Genomic DNA, 19,229 nt, shown 5'->3' on the forward strand with positions numbered 1-19,229 from the left:
TTTCAAAGATGCTGGTGTTTGTCAAAAATCCTGCCTGTGAAGGGCTGGGGTTTTGGTAGTGGTATTAGACTGTCGTGAGGTCTGTTACAACAGCATGTTCAGAGTAACCTTCAGTTACTCTTGCATTCAGAGACATTCTATATGAAGGTTTCAGATTAAAAGTAGCAGGGAAAAAACAGAAATATAGCTATAGAAATATACTGTGCTTCTGTTACTACAGAAAAAAAACTATAGTGGAGACTCATAAATCAAAAGAAAATGAAGTATGCCTTGTGTATGTTAAATCAGTTATATGGCCTGAGCTTGTCTGTCAAACGTAATGAAATACATATTTCTGCTGAAACTACTGTATTTTGCTTCTGGAAGGAACACAGACGATTTCACAAGTTCATGAAATACCATGAGCTGTAAATACATGGGAATTCTGTGACTGCAAAAAAAAATATTACTAAGGCAGTACAAGCTAAAGTTCATCATATTCTTTTAATATGGGGAATAGCATCATGGAACTTGGCAGACACTTATTTACTATGGCGTTTTCCTAACATTTGATGTGCCACCAATGGTAATCCAGATGTAGGAGAGAAAAACAATGGTCAGGGGAAGAGGTGGCATGTCATAATGATAGTAAAGGATTGTTGTCAATTTTGGTTTTGAACCAAAAAACATGTGGAAGAAAGGGAAAATTCTTTGTAGTGTCATTGTCATCTTGGAGGCGGGGGGAATGAAAAAACTGGGTGGGATGATAGGTTGATGAAGCACGGTAGAAATGGCTGAAATTTCTTACTAAGAAAACATCTCTTTGCAAAGTTATTAATACTGACAGCCACTTTACTGAAGAAAGGAAGACTTCTGTGATTCGGGAGATTATGCAAGAAAAGATAACTTTGTTTTAGCCCCATCAGTGTGTTGGGTTTTCTGTTAACTGCAGTGCATGGTATTAAGCCAGTTCTTAGACATGAGCTGGTAGACATGTCTGAACAAGAAAGTTTGCATTGTTATTGTGTTATTCAGCATTGCAGAAGTTTCCCAAGACTCAGTTGAATATATATGAATTTTTCATGCATGGTAATTTATTTTTGACTGTCCAAAAATGGGTGCACTTGGTATACAGAAGCGTCTATAGCCTTGCAAATATTTATAACAAATGTTGGCACTAAACATACAAGAGCTAATGCACTTATTCTGGACCCACAAGTTACCTGCGTAGAAAATGCACTTTGCTTTGGGGGAGCTGCATCAGTTAACTTCCTGCGTGGGAACACGGGCATTTTCCAGCGGTGCAATAACAGGTGTACACTCAGGGAGCTTGGAAATAGCAACCAGCCAGTAGCAAGTTTACCACATTCTTTTACCCTCCCAGGAACTATGGTTCATCTTTAAAAACCACAGAGCTGCAAAAGATTTGAGGGAGTGGGCAGAAAAGACAGGAATCCAAGCACCCATTTGGCCTAACGTTTTCTGCACAGTACGTATTTCCTAAATGTAATAAAAACTGAGCAGCTGCTGAAGAAACTGAAATCTCCACTGTCCAACCTGCTTTTTTGCTCTGTTCCTATATGTGTGTCAGAGCAAACTAAAATGAGTCCTGACTAAGTTTTGGGTTGCATTAGAATGTTGCAATGAAACTGAGTAAGATGTGCCCAAGTTTATAACTGCCTTCTTTTTTAACAACCAGTTTCATTAACAAAGAAATGTCTTATTTCAGAGACTTCTTGCAAAATGCTTTAGTTTTGAAGAGAAGTTCAGCAGGTTTGCCAGTAAAAGCCTATAGAAAGTGTGTGTGCATGACTGTGGAGGCAACTGTCTTTTGACTTGAATTCTCCAGCTGCTGTAACCTAATATAGCTTTAACCTGCTCCTGTGACTGTTTTTTTCTTGTTTATGAGCACTGGAAGATAAGCGAGAGACAAGAATGTTTAGTCATGGATTTGCAGAACGTAGCATAGCACCGACCATTTGTAACACTGCTTTAAATATGAGGCTGGAGTCTATTGATGCATTCAGAGCTGAGGTTTTGTTTACAGTGTTAGAAGTTGTAAGTTCCACAGCTGAAGTGTCCCTTTCAACAAATGGTCTCAACAGCTCTGCTGGACCCAACTAACCCTAGGAGGGAAGAGATGCTGGCTGAGCAGTGGGCTGGTTTTTCCAGAGGAAAAGTCAGGCTCCTGCCTAGGTCAAAAAAGAAATGGGGGCAGAAATGCATATGCCATAGACAACTGAGGTGCTGGTCCTGTTCGTGACACCTAGGCTGTCTGTTACATAATATGAATATTATTTTTCATGCAGAATCTGCCTGTTGTTACTGGGTTCTTCTCCTTCGCAAATGTCAAGGGACCTCATTTCCATTAAACTGGAATTTCTCTTCTTCTACCCCTGTGGTATTAAGTAACTGTGTGTGACCAGTGAGTTACTTCTCTGTCCGACGTGAACTGCCAGTGTGACTGGGAGGCAGTCTTTTCAAAAGTACCTAGCAGCTGCTTTGTCAGGCAAAATCCATGATTGTTTTCAGCTTGGTTGAAACTCTCTGGCAGTTTCAGAGTGCTTATTCTCTCAGCTCTGTCGTATGGTGGAAATGCAGGGAGAGGATGAGTAGGAGCCCTCTTAGCGCAATGGTATGTACCTTTTTGAAATGAGTGTTGGACCTGTAGACCTGTTGTTTGCAGGGTTTTGTCTGAAGTTGGAGGAAGGGCAAAAAATAACCAGGCTAAGTAGAAATGCAAACAAACCGTCATACTTTAATCTCAGAGGCAGTGTGGGAATCGTAAATCAGGTAGACAGCTAACAGGGCGGTTATGGGAAGCACGGCTGAGTAGGAAAGGTGAGACTTTTCTTTAAAGATACTCTAGCTGCTCGCTGACCCTGCATCCGCTAAATCTTTGTGTAGTGAGTATGACAAATAGAAAACAAAATTAATCAGAAAGAAATCAGCATTATGTAGATTTTCTCATGCACCCTTTTAACTGCATTTTCTATACTCTGAAATACATATGCAGCTGTTAACTACACACAGCAGCAAAACATTACCGCGCTCTGATTGCATGTACAATATACATGCACACAGGGTGCTCCTCTGTTCCTTTCCTCGTGTTTCTTTCCCTTGCTGCCTCTCAGGATTGAAGAAAGGTTGTAATATGATGGAGTTCTTTTTCCGGAAAAGAAACCAATGAAGTTTGAAGACAGAAGAACATCATAAAGTAGCTTTTATGTTCATGTAGATACAGTTGAGATACCTCTTCATTTCTTACTTGGGCAAGCAAGGACAAAACTGGAAAGCTCATGGTTGTATTTCTAGATGTATTGCTTTAGGCACAGTTTTGAGCTTGGAACCACAGCAATGAGAATTTAATAGTCAGGAAATGTATCACAAAAATGTTTGTATTTCAGAGATCTTATATGCTCACTAACTTAATATTTTTCTGCGCTCTATCAGCTATTTTAATCATAGATATTTAATTTCTTTAAAAATGTATTTCCTACTTTCGCTTTGATGACACTTTCTTAAGACTTATAATAATCTTTACCTTTCCTTATTGTAAAGTAATCCAAAATTGACCTGCTACTATAATAGCACCTCAGGATTAAGGATTTCTAGGACCTATTTTCTGATCTATTTTAGTTTTGTGAAGCCTTGAGCTTCTGGCACAAGCCTTATATCTTCAAAAGCATGCTTATTTTTAATATAGCTATAATATAGGGCCCAGACTGAGACACCTTTGGCCTGATTTTGAGAAGTTCCCAAGCTTCCAGCAGATGCTTTGCAAGCGATGCCTGTCCAGAGATTTCAGGTTTTCAGTTTCATCATATTGAACTTGCTAAATGTTTTCCTTAAAAGTTTCTCTGTCTCACTTTCCAGTTTTGCAAATGGTATCAGTAATACCACTGCTGTCCTGCACTTCAAGGTTCTCATCATAAGCTTTCTGAGCTTTTTTTGTAACTACACAATGATAGTAGCACTGTATTTGTTATGCTTTTGATGTGCAAGAATATTCTACTTGTGTACCTATTTGTAATTTTCTCCAGATCAGGCAGTCTCATTTCTCAGCTTTTAATCTTGTAACACCCCAAAGTTTGAGGGATTTTTCCAGTTAGAGAGAGAATGCAAAGCTCCTTGAACTCTGCATAATGTGCCTTGGGCAACCAAAGGTTCTGGACAGTGCAAGCTGCAGGCCCTCACCCTGTGTACCAAGTCTGTGTGTCACCTCCTTGGTCCAGCACAGCTGAGAAGTTGAGGGAGGGAAGCATGCAAGAGGGATCTGTTGCGGTCATGCATGCAGAAACAGTGTAAGAGAGGGCTTTGATAGATGTAAGTAAGTGTTATGGACTTAAATCTGCCCTGCAGGGCAAGAGTGGGCAGTAGGGTCGGTGCAAGTCCACTGAGAGCTGAAGTTATTTGCACCAGGTAAAGACAGAATTTACTGAGAATATCAGAGAATTAGATTTCAGTCCTGAAAACCTTAATACATCTTTGTTTTCACGATCTGACTTGACCTGTGATACACGGTTGCTTGCCTGCACACTCAGGATTTAACTTTTTGGGGGGCAAACCGATACTGTGGAATCGTGTTGATTAGCAGTTGCAGCAGGAGGATTATACTCTGGTGAGAGCCCAGTTGCTGTTGCAAAGTTCCTTCAGTCTTCTTACTGTGTTTGCTGGGTTAACGGTCTGTAAGTGATAATTGGGTGAAGGGTTTGTTCTCTTATTTTCTTTAAAACTCTTTGATTTGCTTTATTTCTAGTTTCAGGGCTCTACCTTATTGCTGGTGGGTGACCAGTTAATATTCTGGAAACTGGAGGGTTTTTTTTAAAAAGGATTGATGCCTTCAACATTAAAAAAAATAATTCCTTTGCATTAGTCCATTTTAACAGCCAAGGCAATTTTCCGCATGGTGGCTTTATGGAAATGGGTTGCAGCTCTTGCCAACCATGACCAGAACATTACAGGAAATGTATTTTCATGGAAGATTTGCTGCAATTGCCAACTGGAGAAAGGGAGGGGGACAGGGGTTTGTTCTGTTAATGGACAACTGCGTGCCATGATGTGAATCCCTTCTGTTAATTTAAATTGGTTTGCACTTTCCACTATTGCTTGTTCCATGCTGAAAGAAATAGTCACTGATATGCCATTTCCCTCTGTGAGGACTGAAGTGTTTTGGCATAGCATGACACCTTACGTTGAAATGGGGTGAACCACAAATGCTTTTAGGTGTCTGACAGAGATAATTTAAACGGTACAAACAATTGGAATATTTCTGTGGAGTGGCTTGGTCAGAACCAGAACTAATATAAATTGGCTTTGCAGCATCAGTGCTTATAGGTGGTAGTCTCTTACATGATTTACAGCAGTACTGAATGAGTTTTTACATCTGCAGATATTTGTGCACAAGCATGACTTTAAGCATGTGAAAAGTCTCTTTAACTTAAAAACTTTAGCCTGAAAGCCTGAAGGTTTCGGTAGGTTTTGGTGCACTGCGTGTGTATTTTATTATTTTTTTTTTCATAGCTGCTACAGCTGAAAGTGTGATACTTTCCAAGTACAAGCAGCAATGATATGTGGCCTTATTTATACGCGAAAATGTTATCTATGCTGGGAATATATGATTGCTTGCAGGAAAAAGCACTGCATGACTGATTCCGCTATGGTGAATATTTGAATTCCAGTAGGTCAATTATCAATTCCATATGAGTATTTTCCGGTTCTTACTGCATACATAGGAGATGAGAACAAAAGAGAAACAGAAAAGAACAGAGGATGAGCAGAGAACATAGATGCTATCCTCTAAGCTAAACTCCTTGTTCCTGTCAAAGTAGATTGGAACTGCAGGGCAGGGATACCTCTTACACACTCCTGTGGGGTCTGGCCAGCGTTTTCTTAGTCTTTCTGCAGCTTGATTTCAGCCTTCTCTTGCAAGAAGTTTAAAGTTGAGCTCTGTAAGTTTGTATTGACCCTGACACTGGATAGGCAACTTAGTTGAAACAGAGTTTAATAGACATTTTACTTGAAATTGGCAAATGTCATTCTAAAAAAACGGATGAGGTAAGATTTTCTTTTAAGAGTAGAGTTAATGCCGAACTGGGGTGGGGGTGGTAAGCCCATCCAGATGGTAGAAATACTGTTTGTAAGAATAGTTTTGGAGGGGTTGAGGTTTTTGTAGTCATGTATGGAATTTATAGAATTTTCAATGGTTGTGTTGGTTTTGCTTTGAATTTAATGTCTACTGTGTCATGTTTGTAATTATATGAGTAGGGAAAGAGGAAATGGTGAAGTAAGACTAATTTGATAAAATTACCCTGAACATACAATAGATGTATTATTTCTTGACAAGTTGCCAATCTGTGTGTTAGAAAAAAAACATTTAGTCCTTTAATTTCCCATTCCCAACAAGGATGAATTGGTTTAGCTATGTTTGCTTGCTGAGCAGAAAAAATTTGACTGATCAATTGAAGCTCACCCTTTTGAGGAGGTACCAGTTTATAGTAAGAGCATGTATTGGATTAATATAGTTGATATAGTTTGTGGCATATGATAAATTTAAAGTCTGTTTTTAATTTTGATCTTGTCAGCGCATCATAATAATGTTGCACAGTTTATTCTGCTATACCTGTCATGTTTTCACATTAAGTGTGTGTTACGCAGAGAGAAGTACTGCAGTAAGCTGGAAGAAATCGGGAAGAGTGAGCATGGTGGAGAGGTAGGACCTTGGAAGAGATGACACTGTCTTGCTTCCTCTTTGTGAGTACTCTGAGGGAGTACGAGATACAGTGCTTATGTCCTTGTAAAGCTTGGTGACAGTAGTGAGAGAGTACAAAGGGTGAATGGTTTCCAAAGATTTCTGTAGTACCTTGAATGTGAGACTTTGAAAAACATGCATAAAACTCTTGACACTGGAAAAGGAATTTTATTCAGAGGTGAGGTGGGGGAATCAGTCATACAGTGCCTTATCCTGCAAGGGGACAAGGCAACCTTTCTGTACTGGCCTTATTTACTGCTTGTCTTCTGGACAAAGGTATATGCAATGAACAGCCTTCACTAAATGTGGTACTTTGAAACAGTGAGGAAGGGAAAAGGGGGGAGGGAGGAGAGTAAAGATAAAACCTTAAGTCCTGTCTGTACAGTTATATACAAACAGGGAGCGAAGCCTATGCATGCACTGCATGACTCCTGCTTTCTCTTTGCCTTTTATTGATCGGTAGCCATTCTTCTTAGTGTAGATAATTGAAGTCTGGGCTACTTGGTGGAAGACTTGAAGTTCAATAAAGCAGTCAAATGAGGCACAGTGCAATAGTGCAGTCATTTTGCAAATCCACATTCCTATCAATGCCTGTTTCCACCTGACTGAAGTGGCTTCTGTGGTAGATTGGATATGACATGCCATCTTGTATCCCAAAGACAGAGTTATTAAACCAATGTACCATGCGTGACTTCTGAACATAGTATCACCACAGGATTGTTAAACATTCACTAGGACAGGAAGAAATCCAGGCTTTATGAAGAAAATCAAACTTTCCTGTGCCAACTGATTATTAAAAACTTGATGAAAAATTACAGTTCAGGATGATTGTGCCACACTGTGCACTTGGAGAGCTATACATAGCTTGTTTCCTTTCTGAGTCCTGTCAGCAAGGCAGCTTCTGAAAGAGAAAAGGACGCAGCGTAACTGAATGAAACAATGGATTTTTTTTGCCTATTGGTAGATGGATATGGTGCTTGGAAAAAAAGTAGCTTTAATCGTTCGTGTGATCAGTGCTCAGCTTGGAATAACTCTGAGACAAATGAGCCACATGCACCTGGTGCTTGGTGCAGAGCAGTAGAAGCTTCCAGTCAGTCAACAGGTTATTTAGCTGATGGATGCTAGTAGATACGTGTTGGCATGGATGAATGTAGTAATGATTTTTGGGGAAGAAACAGTATATTTACAATGCCTGTTTCAGGAATAAACATTAGATACTTGAACTAGAAGTGACATTAAAAGCTTGATATCAACTCATAAAAGTTGAGAAATGCAGAGTTAAAGCTTAAGAGTCCTTAAGGTCTTGTTTGCCTTGGCCATTACAGCATCTAAAAAGACAATATTTTGATTCTGTGTCTCTTACAAATATGTAAGAGACGGATACGTCTCTCATGTCTGAGGAGCCATACAAGTTGGAGTAAATGACAGAGGGTCCATCTCTGATTTCTTTATTCATTGCAGTACTTCAAAGGATGGAGCAGTCTGTCAGTTTGCTTATGCAGGAAGTTTTCTTTTCAGCATCTGATTATCCTACTGACCTTTTTGTTTGGAATTGATTTTTTTTTTTCTTTTCTTTTTGGTCATGATAAAGAGTAGTGATGATCTCAGTGTCTTGAAATTTTCTGTGTTTTGTTTTTTGCCCTGGTTGGGTATCTGGCTCCAAGCACTGAATTAACATATTTTGGTAATCCACTTGCTGCTGTAGTTCTGCAGTGAATCTTCCTCACTGGACTGGGAATGGCTTTATCTAGGAAGTGAAAAAACAATAGGCTGAAGGCAAAGTTTTAGAAAGTTTTTTTTATAATTGCTTTACGAATAGACTCAAGTTCATACGAGACCTGCAGTGATTCAGAAAAATCCCAGCTGGCTCCTTGCCACACAAATTATAAGAAACAGTTTAACAGGCAGATGTTTTAGTTATGAAACAGCCCGCCCTTATGATCAGTAGCTGTTCTGAAAGGAATCATATCCTCAAACACACCTGAAGTGGCTGCAGGAAGGAGCAATGGTACTTGTGACTTGAACACAGAGTCTGCGTGTCATTATTAACAGATGTGGCTGGTTTATCTTGAGCATATCCTTTTGGTCGTGTTATGCAATTCCATTCATTGATAAGGTGTCCTGCTAAGCACCCAGTGAAGGGTGTCTCAAGAGGAGAAAATTTGTATGGTGATCTTTGAAATCGCAATCCACAAAAGCCTATTGTTTGTATTACTGCTGTTCATTCTTTTTACAGGTTAGAGAATACCTGAAAAGAAGCAAAGTTGATTATTTTTTTGCAGTCTAAACCAAATACTTCCCCTCTCTTGAATATAGAGAAAGGTCCTCTGCTGCTAGAGGTTATGGTTGGGGGACACTGTAGAAATGTATAGTCAGCCTCATCACAAAATGGAACTGAAGACACAGAAGAATTTACACCGTTCATTCCTGTCTGATTAATTGCTTCATCACAGATTGTCCTATCTGTTGTTAATGTAAAGAGAGAAGTTGGCTTTTCTGAGACAGCTGAGTGTCTTTGGAAGTTGGGCTTAAACTGGCTGTTTTACAGGTCAGTTGGTTTTCCGCTTTCTCTTAAACACTTTGCTGGCTGGGTGTTTGTATTTGCAGCTGAATAGCTGATGCTTCAAAAGAGAAAAGGATAAGAAAAGAAAAATTGCTATTTTTTCAGTTGCTATGAATTGATGTCAGTATCCCATCATCAACCAGTTACTCTGTCTTACTGCTGAGCTGCAGACTTGCAGCTGAAGTCTGAGCTTTCCTATAGCAAAGGTCGAGTGCTCCCCTGCCACATGCCCAGTGCCAGCATGCTGCTGTGTTGCATGAAAGCGGATTTGGCACAGTTTAGCCGGCAGTGGTGATAATTTGTTTGCCTAGTATTGTTAGTGAAAGGGTGAGCAGTGAGGCTCACTGAGTCTTGTATCCTGTAAGTTAATAGGAAGTAGTAACACTGCAGTGCATGGGTTCTGAGGCTCTCCTGTGTTTCGTTTTTTGTTTTGTTGCGGTGTTTTTTTTTAAGAAAGAAGAAGTAAGAAGCTTTCATCGTTATCTAACAAAATATTGTGTAACTTTACTGCTTTTTGACTGCTGTATGCTAATAAAAATAAAATAGTGAGAGAGTGCTTCTTGCAGCTGCATTTCTCGCGTGAAGCAAGCAAGTATTACAAGTCCATGATGCAGTGTTGGTACTTGATATCCCAGAGCCAGGGTCTTACCAGATTGGGGGAAAAAAAAAAAAAAAAAATCCCAGCTTCTATTTCAGTACATAATTAGTGCACTTAGCCTCCAGCAACTAGAAAGACAGAGGTCCGGTGCTAAGAAGAGCTGTGGAGGTGCTGATGAAGGGAAAGACAGATTCACCATTTTGAGCTATTTCCTTTGCCCTTAACATCACTGTTAAGCTCTGGATTTCTGATCAAAGATACCTTTTCTACCCAGGGCAATGCTGAGACCATTAAAATCAAAACTTGACAGTAAGATTTGGTATTTGGGGTTATAAACTAACTCCATTGAAAAATGCTTTCAATATCACTGGAGCAAGGCAGCGTGCAGCCTGGAAAATGTGGAGGAGGCTTCTGTGTTACATGGGTAAGATCTGGGGCAATAATGTCTGCAATAAATAGAGGAATTTCATGGATGTTCTACCAGAGCTGGGTACTTTTCTTAAATGGAGTAGGAAGACGCAAATGGATCATTCATCCTTTCTGCAAACAGCAAATGAAATAAAAAGCTTCATTGGGTTTTGTTTTCCTTCCTTCAGGCAGCAGCTGAATTGCAATTATACTTTGATTTTTTTTTTTTTTCCCCACATTATTAGAAGGAGAAAAAAAGCTATTTCTTATTACAGCATTACCAATTCAGGGATGAAAGTGAAAATGTTTATTTACTTCTGTTATGGAGGTTGCATGCATCATCCCACTTGCATTGCCATTGGTGGCAAAGCTCTTACTGTATTCAATGAGAATTGGGTTGTCCTCTTGCTGGGAACAGGAGATGCTGTGATCAGCTTGATTAGTGACAATGAAGAGAGTGTTCGGAGCAAAGGGATTGAAAAACAACTCACAAAAATGTGGAAAAATGTATTACAAAAACATCCAGCTATCATATCTGTGGGCCTCATAATAATTTTAGGGAAATTAAACAATGCCAGTGGACTCTGAAAACATGAGGTGATCAGTAAAAAATACCCGATTGTTGGAAAATTCTTCCCTGAGGGAAGAAGTCTCTCTTTGGAAAATAATTCTTTCAAAACCGATACAGCAAAGATGTTAAAATTAACGTTTCCAAAGCATAACATGAGAGGCGTGTGGCTTTGGTGTGGTTTCGTTTGTCTCTAGGCAGCCTCTGTGGGTGCCCCAGCTTGGCAAGGCTCGATACCTGCACGCGCACGAGGGGGGCCAGGGGCGTCCCTGCAGCGCTCTCCAGATGTGGAGGAGGCCCAGGTACTGGGTTCCCAGTCTACACAACCGACCTATGCTGCTCTGTGCTCAGGGCTTTTAAATGGGGTTAGTTATCTGAAGACTTGCTTGTGCAGAGTAGGAGATGGAGAGTAGCTAGTGTATTTTAAATTTGTGCTTCTCGTGCTGGCAGGCATGGAGCAGAGCTAATTCTGTTGGAGTTTTACAGTGTCTGAGCCAAAGTTTATGTAGTCCGTGTCTCTTCTGTTTGGTGAATGATCCTCAAACAGAAAGTAATCAGTCTGTCTTTTTTGTTAAAGACCAAAAAAAAGCACCCTTGAAATTGAAGACAGGAGAACGTGTGTTCAGAAAGGAACACAAATGACTTTTTAAAATTGTTAATGCCTTGCTCCAAGTAGAAAGGTTTTAAATTTAAACAACAGTTTTAAAGTGATGAAAAATGACTTAAATATGTCCTTTGTTCTAAATCTTTTGATGCATTTGCTTTCTCTTGAGAATAAACTTGAGCAGAGCAGCGATAATTCTCTAATGGTGCTAACTTTTAATTCTTTACTGGCATTTATATTTAGAAACCCAAACCTTCAGTACTTATTCAGGACTGGGTTAATGCAACCCTGGGTTTGTTCTGCCACTACCTGAGCACACAGAGGGAGGGAACGGGTTCTGGCCAGGCTTTGCACAGGCACATACCTGAAGCACCAGCTGCCATAGCTCTTGGGAGAGCTCCTTGCACCCAGGAGGAGCTTAATGGTCCCACAGGCCAATTACCGTTTCAGCGGGCTGAAGCCACCCTGGGACTTTGCTTGCCTTAGATCTGAAAACTTTCTACTCTTCCAAGAAGAATAGAGAGGGGGAAACAACTCTGTTAGACACACACGAGTTACTGGGCTGTGAACTGGGAGTTGGTGGTTCTTGGAGAGCTGAGAGGAAACTAATTGATGTAAGTCCCAGCTCCACACCCTTGTTTTACTGCAAGAGTCAGTATCCCCTGGCTTCAGCAGCTGCTCTTCCTTTTCCTTGGGTGCAGCCAGGATTCATGTTACTCCTTATTATAAGAAGCTTGATACTTCGTAGTTCAGTCTGTCTTCTCCATGCTCATCCTATGCAGGTGGGAATGCAGTTACTCCCTGCTTCTTGGGTGTTTGGAGGTGATGGAAAAAAGCATGAAGCAGATGTTGGCAAAAATGGGCAGATTAATTGGTTTGGGTTGGATTCGTGGGGTTTGTTTTTTTTAGTTTTGGTGGGGTTTTTTGTTTTGTTTTGTTGGGTTTGGTTTTTTTCAGCACTGCTTTTTCTGAAGAATAGCATTTCACAGAGGGGGTATGTCATTATTGCAGATTTCAGACTGGGTAGCTTAATTGATCGCTACCCAAATGGCACATCCTTGTCTTTAATAATTATTTATCCTGCTAGATTAAACACCATGCATTTTAACTGGTTTTGGGGAGGAGGGGAGAGAGAGGAGGAATTGTCAGCAAACACTGAAATGACTATTCCTGATCCTCCTTATATCTCCAGTTGCTGCAGGAATTCTAATGCTGCAATTTCAGATTCTTTCTCAGCTTCTTGGTCTTGGAAGTTTAAGCAGGCGTGTACAGTGGTAGGCAGCCTGCAGGATTGGGCTTTTTGGGTTTTAAAGATTTGCTGCTTATACTGTGCTTCCTATTTTCAAATCAATTAATGAACTTCTGGTGACTGAACTTCCCTTTCAATGTTTGTGAGGGTGATCCCAGGCTCAAGAGCACCTTCTATTTTATCAACTTTTTTTTTTTTTTTTTTTTTTAATATAGTTTTGGTTGTAGTTCTGTCTGTCTCACTTTGAAGTGCTGTTGTTGGCAAGTTTTGATTCTTTCCATGGCCACTTTTCCCCTCTACAGAGGAAGGTGTGTCTGTAAGACAGAAATGTGTATCATCCTATGAAACCTCAGTCTCAATGAAAAAGAGTAGTGCCAGAAGATGAGGCAATGACATTCTGACCAGCTGAAAAACTTTGCACCTCTGTAATGCATCATCGTGGGCTTTCCCCACCCTTGGCCAAATTTCCGCAGGCCTTGCCCTAGATGAGGGATGACCGTGGCTACGAAGACTACAGAGCTGTCAGACTGAGAAGTCGTTCACAGTAAAACATACCAGTTTCCACGGTAAGGTGTACCAAACCTGGGCTGATAATATTTTTTTTTTTTTCCCTTTTGCCCATTATCAGCTTGTAAATTTGTGGTATGGTTCTAGAAATCTGTGTCTCTTCGGGAGAAAATCTGATTTGAGGAATTTGGAAGCAAACCCTGTTTGGCACGGAGTTTCTTTAGGAAGGCTTTTGTCTTGCAGCCCTGTTGTTTCCCAATTGATTGAAATGGTTTGGAGAGGAGGAGGAGCATGAACACTATGGTCTTTACTTTCAGCTTAGAAAACAAGTATTTGCATTACTTAAATTTGCTTTTCACTGGATTTTTCTCAAAAAACTCAGATCTATAAAGACCTCTCAGTGTTTCTGAGACATCAGAAAAAAGTCATCCAGGCATGACATCTTTAATTGAGTTTACAAAGCTGGGGAGATTTCAGGCCCCATGCCCCGCCGTTTAGCACTGGGGTAGTTTTTAAAAAATGTGCATTGCTCACTTTACTCCACTGAATCTATGGCACTACCTGGGATGAATGTTGGATTCTTTTCTTCATTCATTTACTTTCTCTTTCTGATTATGTGTTTTCACATTGCTTTCAGTTAGAGTAAGTATCAGGGTGTGTTAGTCTTTAGCATGTGAACAATAACCAATTTCTACCATCAAAGGTGAGGCAGTAAAAGCTGCAAAATATGCAGGTTCTGGACTGGCATTCAGTATTCCTTCTCCTTTTCTGGACTCTTTCCACCGACAGCCCTTCAGGTGAGTGGGGTGAGGTGAATTGCTCTGGTCAGAGACACAGGCTGTGGGTACCTCAGTGCTGCAGCCACCATGAGCACAGCTGCTCCATCCAAAGCTGTGCTGCCTCTATGTAATACCTGATTTTTGGCGCTGGTAGTACCTCATGTTGCCTGGTACAAAGTACCTGCATATTGTCTAGTAGTCTGGATAGATTTTACAGCTCACACTGAAGTCTCTGCAGTCAGAATTATGCTGTTATCAATAACCTCTACTTTCCAGTTCACAGTTTGCTTTAACTACAGACCAAGTGATGTTACATATATTCTTTGGTTGACTTATGTAGTTTCTTCTTGATTGTACTTGTGCAAGTGTTTGGGGGCCAGACTTCAAAACAATATTCCTGAAAGAAGCTGATTTAAATAGATTTTTCTCTAATCCACATCACTTTGACTTACACAAGGTTCCACAAATGTCTGCCTCAACACAGCTGAGAGAAAGACCAAAGCATGATGTTAAAGCATGGATGAAATCTTGATTTAGTTTTTCCTCATCCTATGTCCAGTGTTTTCAGTTGCTGTAGCATTATATCCCAAGACCACTAACACTGCTGTTACTCAAAAACAGTGTTAACAGGAGTTAGTGCAGTGCAGCAGGAACATTAAGTTCTGCAATGCTGCTACAGTGTGCACAAGCCAAACAACCTGTGGGGCTCCCTGGATGTGGTCTTTGCACTGTTACCAGCCTGCACAGGAAATTTAAAGTTTGCTTTGCCTATTTCACCTGCACACAGCCACTTACCATAGCAAAACAAGCCCAGTGATGATGCCTGTAAGGCTCTTGACTTTGTCAACGTGTATTTTTGTTACCTTTCCCGCCTCTGTTTAATCTACTTTTATGATGGTAGGCAGTGCTGTGGTAGATGGCTGTCATTCCTGTAAGTGCTGCCCTTTTTTGCCTTATTCCTTTGCCCATGCAATTTGAAATGTATACACCCTCTGGCCGTTGTGTCGTTCCCCTCACCTGCAGTGTACCCAGAGCCTCCCAAGCTGGCCTGCCGCTGCACGCAGTATTGTTGTTAGTGCAGCAGGTAAAACTGGAGAGTTATTTCTAGGCATGTGTTAATGTAAAGGAGCTGATGAATGTCATCACAAGCCTGTGGTGTACCTTAAGGAGTTCTAACCTTCAGGATTGCTGAAGGATGCTTGTTCACAGTGTAGGCAGATTTTTATCTACAGTTCAGATTTCTAGTCTAAACGCCTGTGAATGCTTTCTTATTTCTTACTGTTGCATTTGAAAAATTTCTTCTCAGTCATAGTTGTTGAAACCTTATTTCCTTGTGTGTGGATAGTTTTTATATAGTTGGTTTTATTTTATATATAAAGCACTGAAAGAATAATGATCATTGTATTCCACAGTTGATATTCTGCAGTTTTAAGTGATAAATTGTCTAAAAAAGTTTTTTGAAAGAAGGAGGGTTTTTTCTGCTGACTCTGTAATCTTTTTGGTTTTCCACAGATTCTGTAGCATGAGCGCCATTTGTTTGTAGTTTAGTATTTAAAATCCTGCAGATTTGGGCATGTGGAATTGTTCTTTAGGTGCTTTAATTATATTTTTTTTTATTATTATTTCCCAGATTATCTTTGTTGGTAATCTATATATAAATAGTCTATTATAATGCCTAATCCTTTGTTAAAGGACCTGGAAGGATCAATGGTTCTGTAAAAGAATAATTAGCTGCTTTTTCCCCGTTACACTGAATTGAATTTTCAGTCTGCATTGTATTGACTTTTAACAGTTTATTGAAAATGAGATTTGAGAAAGTCAGACTCTCACCTGACAGGCTAATCAGTCAATTGCTAATAGACCTGTGATGCTCCACAGCCACTAGCTAATAGATTTTCTATTGTTCCATCCTTGCTGATCAGATAATCTGTTTCAGTAGTTGAGCTAAGGTATGCCCAAATGGCACTTCTCAGAGCATGAAGACCCTAAAATTTCCTTATACAAAGTTTCCATTGATTCCACTTTGTAATTTGCACGCTTCTTACCTGCTTTTCTCCCCTTCCTCTTCCAACTCTGCTGTTTATTTAGTCTAGAGATCCTGAAAGGTAGGAGACTCATGGTTCTGCAAACTTCATTCTCTTAACATCCATGCAGCAGCTAGCACATAGAAGGCAGGAGCACGCTTCCTTACCCTTGGTGTAGCTGTGGTGAGTGGTGGCTGCTCTGTCAGCACTACCCTCCGTGGCTGTGGCTGCATTCACGAGACTTCTGGGTGTCATGGCTGCTCCTTTCTGGTTGGGACACACAGATGCAGAGTAGTGTCACGTGCTGCAGCTTCACTTGTCAGAATGCAAGTAATGTCAGAGTGTGGGTAAAACTTTTCTCTGTAAGGAAGCTAAAGTTTAGAGCGCTCCCTAAAAGCCTGTAATCTGCCGTGAAATTTATGAGGATAAAAATGGACCATCACAGATGGACATTATTAACAAATGAGTTAATGCCAATGAAGCATGAAAGGGAAGTGAAAACGTAGTGGATGATATTGTTTCTCTGTAAGAATTAGACTCTAAAAATAAGCCTTTGAGTTCATCTTGTGTACTGCTGCACAGTGTGGATTCATCCAGGAAAGCATGTCTCCTTGCCTCTGCTAGGACTACTCTTGAAATTAAACCAGTGTGAAAGATACTGCCAAAATACTACATGGAAAAAAGAAGTCTGACTGTGAGGAGCATGTCTGGGCTCTGTAGGTCTAAATATGAGCAAGCGAAGGTGCTTGGAGTTCTGTCAGTAACTCTGCAGTGAGCAGCCACCTCTGTTTCTGCACAGAAACAGACAACTGGTTTTAACCAGGATCAGAAGTTAGCAGCTCCTCCTTTTTTATCTATAAGCTTAATAGGACAATCCATTAAATTATTTATCTTCAGGGGAGGGGAAGAACAGTAAATAGGCAAAAAATTCTATTTGAGTCTCTGCATTGTTTTGTGTACTGCACATCCCCACCCATCTCCTGGTCCTGACAGTTTTCATTTTCAGAAATTTTAGCTTAATGAATGTTGGGATGTGGGAACGGATGGATGGACGCACCCACACACCCACACCACACCCCTTTCATAATAATTTATTGATGTGTGGACAAATCACTTATTCCTAAAAATAACAAGAAATGGTTTTAAGGGTAGTTCCCAAGCAATGTATTTAAAAGAAGAAAACTACCACCTTTATGATCAATTTCCACTTCTTTACTAGAACTGTAAAAATAATCTTCAAAGAAAGTATTCCATGTGTTAGACATGGAAGTGTTGATGCAGCGATACATCCAGCTTTGAATACAGAAATTATTTATGGAAAGATGGTTGTGCCATGAACCTGAGTTTTAAAAACTCAGAATGTTTTAGAGACTCCAAATGTAGTTTCATGTTGTTGTTGTTGCCGTGTTTATGTGACTTTGAGCCCTGGAAATCAGGGCTTGTTAGACCTCTTAGGCTTTGGTCTAGTTTCGCTGTCTTTGCTGTCTAGCCTGCACTGCAGTAATGGTAACTTTTTTACGCTGCCCTTGATTTGAGTGGTGAGCTTTTAAAGTCAAATGAAAATGGTACCGATTTGCTTAAACTCTCTGTTTCTATTTAATATCAATGCCTGAAGCGTGATGGCTCATTCGCAGCTCTGAGTTGTGAGTTTCAGCCACATGGTGCTGTCAGGTGAGGTGAGAGCTACTCCATAGCCAGTGTCTTGAATCGAAAGGGAGAGAAAAGAAACTTATACCAGTAGGTTTGCCTGGAGGGTGGTTGATAAATTAAAAGTAAGTAGCAAATACTTCTAGGGATATGGGGGGGGAGGAAAGAGTTTTCTGGTTAAGTGATACTTTAAATAAGGTCACAAATGCATTTCTTTTCTTGAAGTTCGCCGTTGCTGCTGGCTTAAGCGCTAAGTGCATAATGAGACAGAGATCTTTAGCTGATAATGTTGTTCATCAGACTCTGTGAAGCAGCCAGCCAAAATATTTAAATTGTTTTGAAAGATGAAGGACTGGACAACAGAAACCAGAAACTGCCCTGAGGGAATGACCCTGATTTCACAATTCCTTTTTTAACTCATTATCCTGTTTTAAAGTCACAATTTTCATGATACGGACTTTTAGAAGAGCTCTTGGGCCTAACCTTTTCTTGAGTTTTGATCATTATTTTGGTACTTTGCTGGGAGATTTAACCCTTTGAGACCCTGCCCAGATATATTCCATGGGTGTAAGGTAGGATCCTTAACTTCTTTAGATGGCAGTGTTCCCCGAGTAATGCTTAAAGCGGTTACAGACCTTTTGGGAAAACACATTTCATTTTTTTGTTCAAATATTGTCAACATCTTTCTTGAGAATAGACACTGTTTTACACGAATGGGGAAATGATCTAATTCTACTCATGCTGGCAGTGATTTTTTCCCAGGTAAACAACTCTAGTGCTGTCCCTGTGTTCCCTGCTATGCACCGGGAGTGCGGTGCCTGCCCTTCTAATTGCTGACAGTTAGCTATTGTTCCACGTAGAGACTCCAAAGAGCTGGCACAATCCATGATCTTTTGAGTCATCGTATCTAAGGATCCTGGTGCTAACACAGGCTGTGCCATGTAGTTTTAGGTCCTAGCTGCAGAGAGCCATTTGCATGTGTAGAGCCAAAGTAACTCCAAGAGCCAAAGTAATTCCAAGACAGTAGCACCTTGAGAACCTGAAAACCTCTGATTTGAGCTTGCAGTAGCTCTGTCCCTGCCCAAGCCCGCTAGCTTGCTGTGCTCCATATTATATTTCAAAATGTCATGTTATTGGACAAATACAGACATACACCTTTGTATATGTGCATAAATAAAAGAAATTGGTGTGGAGAGAGAAATTCAAATCAAATACAGTGGAAAAGATTCCAAAAGCTAGAAAGCAGTGCAATTCATTACCATTTCTTTTCACAGATTTTGTGGTTTACATCATTCATCATAATTTTCTTGAGAATTTTCTGCCAGAAAATTTATTGGATAAGTTTGAGTTTAGATCTAGTGTTAAGTACTATTTCAGTCTGTAGAAGAGCCCCAGACAGCAATGGAGATGCCTTCTAAGATCTCAGGCAGGAATGAGTTTGAATCCTTGATACTATGGTGTCAGCTGCTAAAGGCAGGAGATTTCATCATTCTTTACCACAGCCAGGAATTACTTGATGCTGAGTTTTATATTTTTTTAAATGTCTAAGATT

At 40.2% G+C, this 19,229-nt stretch overlaps 1 protein-coding gene and 1 long non-coding RNA gene across 2 annotated transcripts in view; one reads left to right on the forward strand and one right to left on the reverse strand.

Moving 5' to 3' along the window:
- The window catches only part of HS6ST1 (heparan sulfate 6-O-sulfotransferase 1), a 201,911-nt gene that overhangs the window by 26,488 nt on the left and 156,194 nt on the right, over positions 1-19,229 (forward strand). The window lies entirely within an intron of this gene.
- Positions 1,436-17,701, reverse strand: LOC130158074 (uncharacterized). The gene is made up of 3 exons (XR_008825166.1): positions 16,052-17,701; positions 8,269-8,477; positions 1,436-7,631 (listed from the first exon to the last, which is right to left on the reverse strand). It is a non-coding gene; the product is annotated as an uncharacterized LOC130158074 (long non-coding RNA).

The sequence above is a fragment of the Falco biarmicus genome, chromosome 13 (genome assembly GCF_023638135.1).
Source record: "Falco biarmicus isolate bFalBia1 chromosome 13, bFalBia1.pri, whole genome shotgun sequence".
NCBI classification, from domain to species: Eukaryota; Metazoa; Chordata; class Aves; order Falconiformes; family Falconidae; genus Falco; species Falco biarmicus.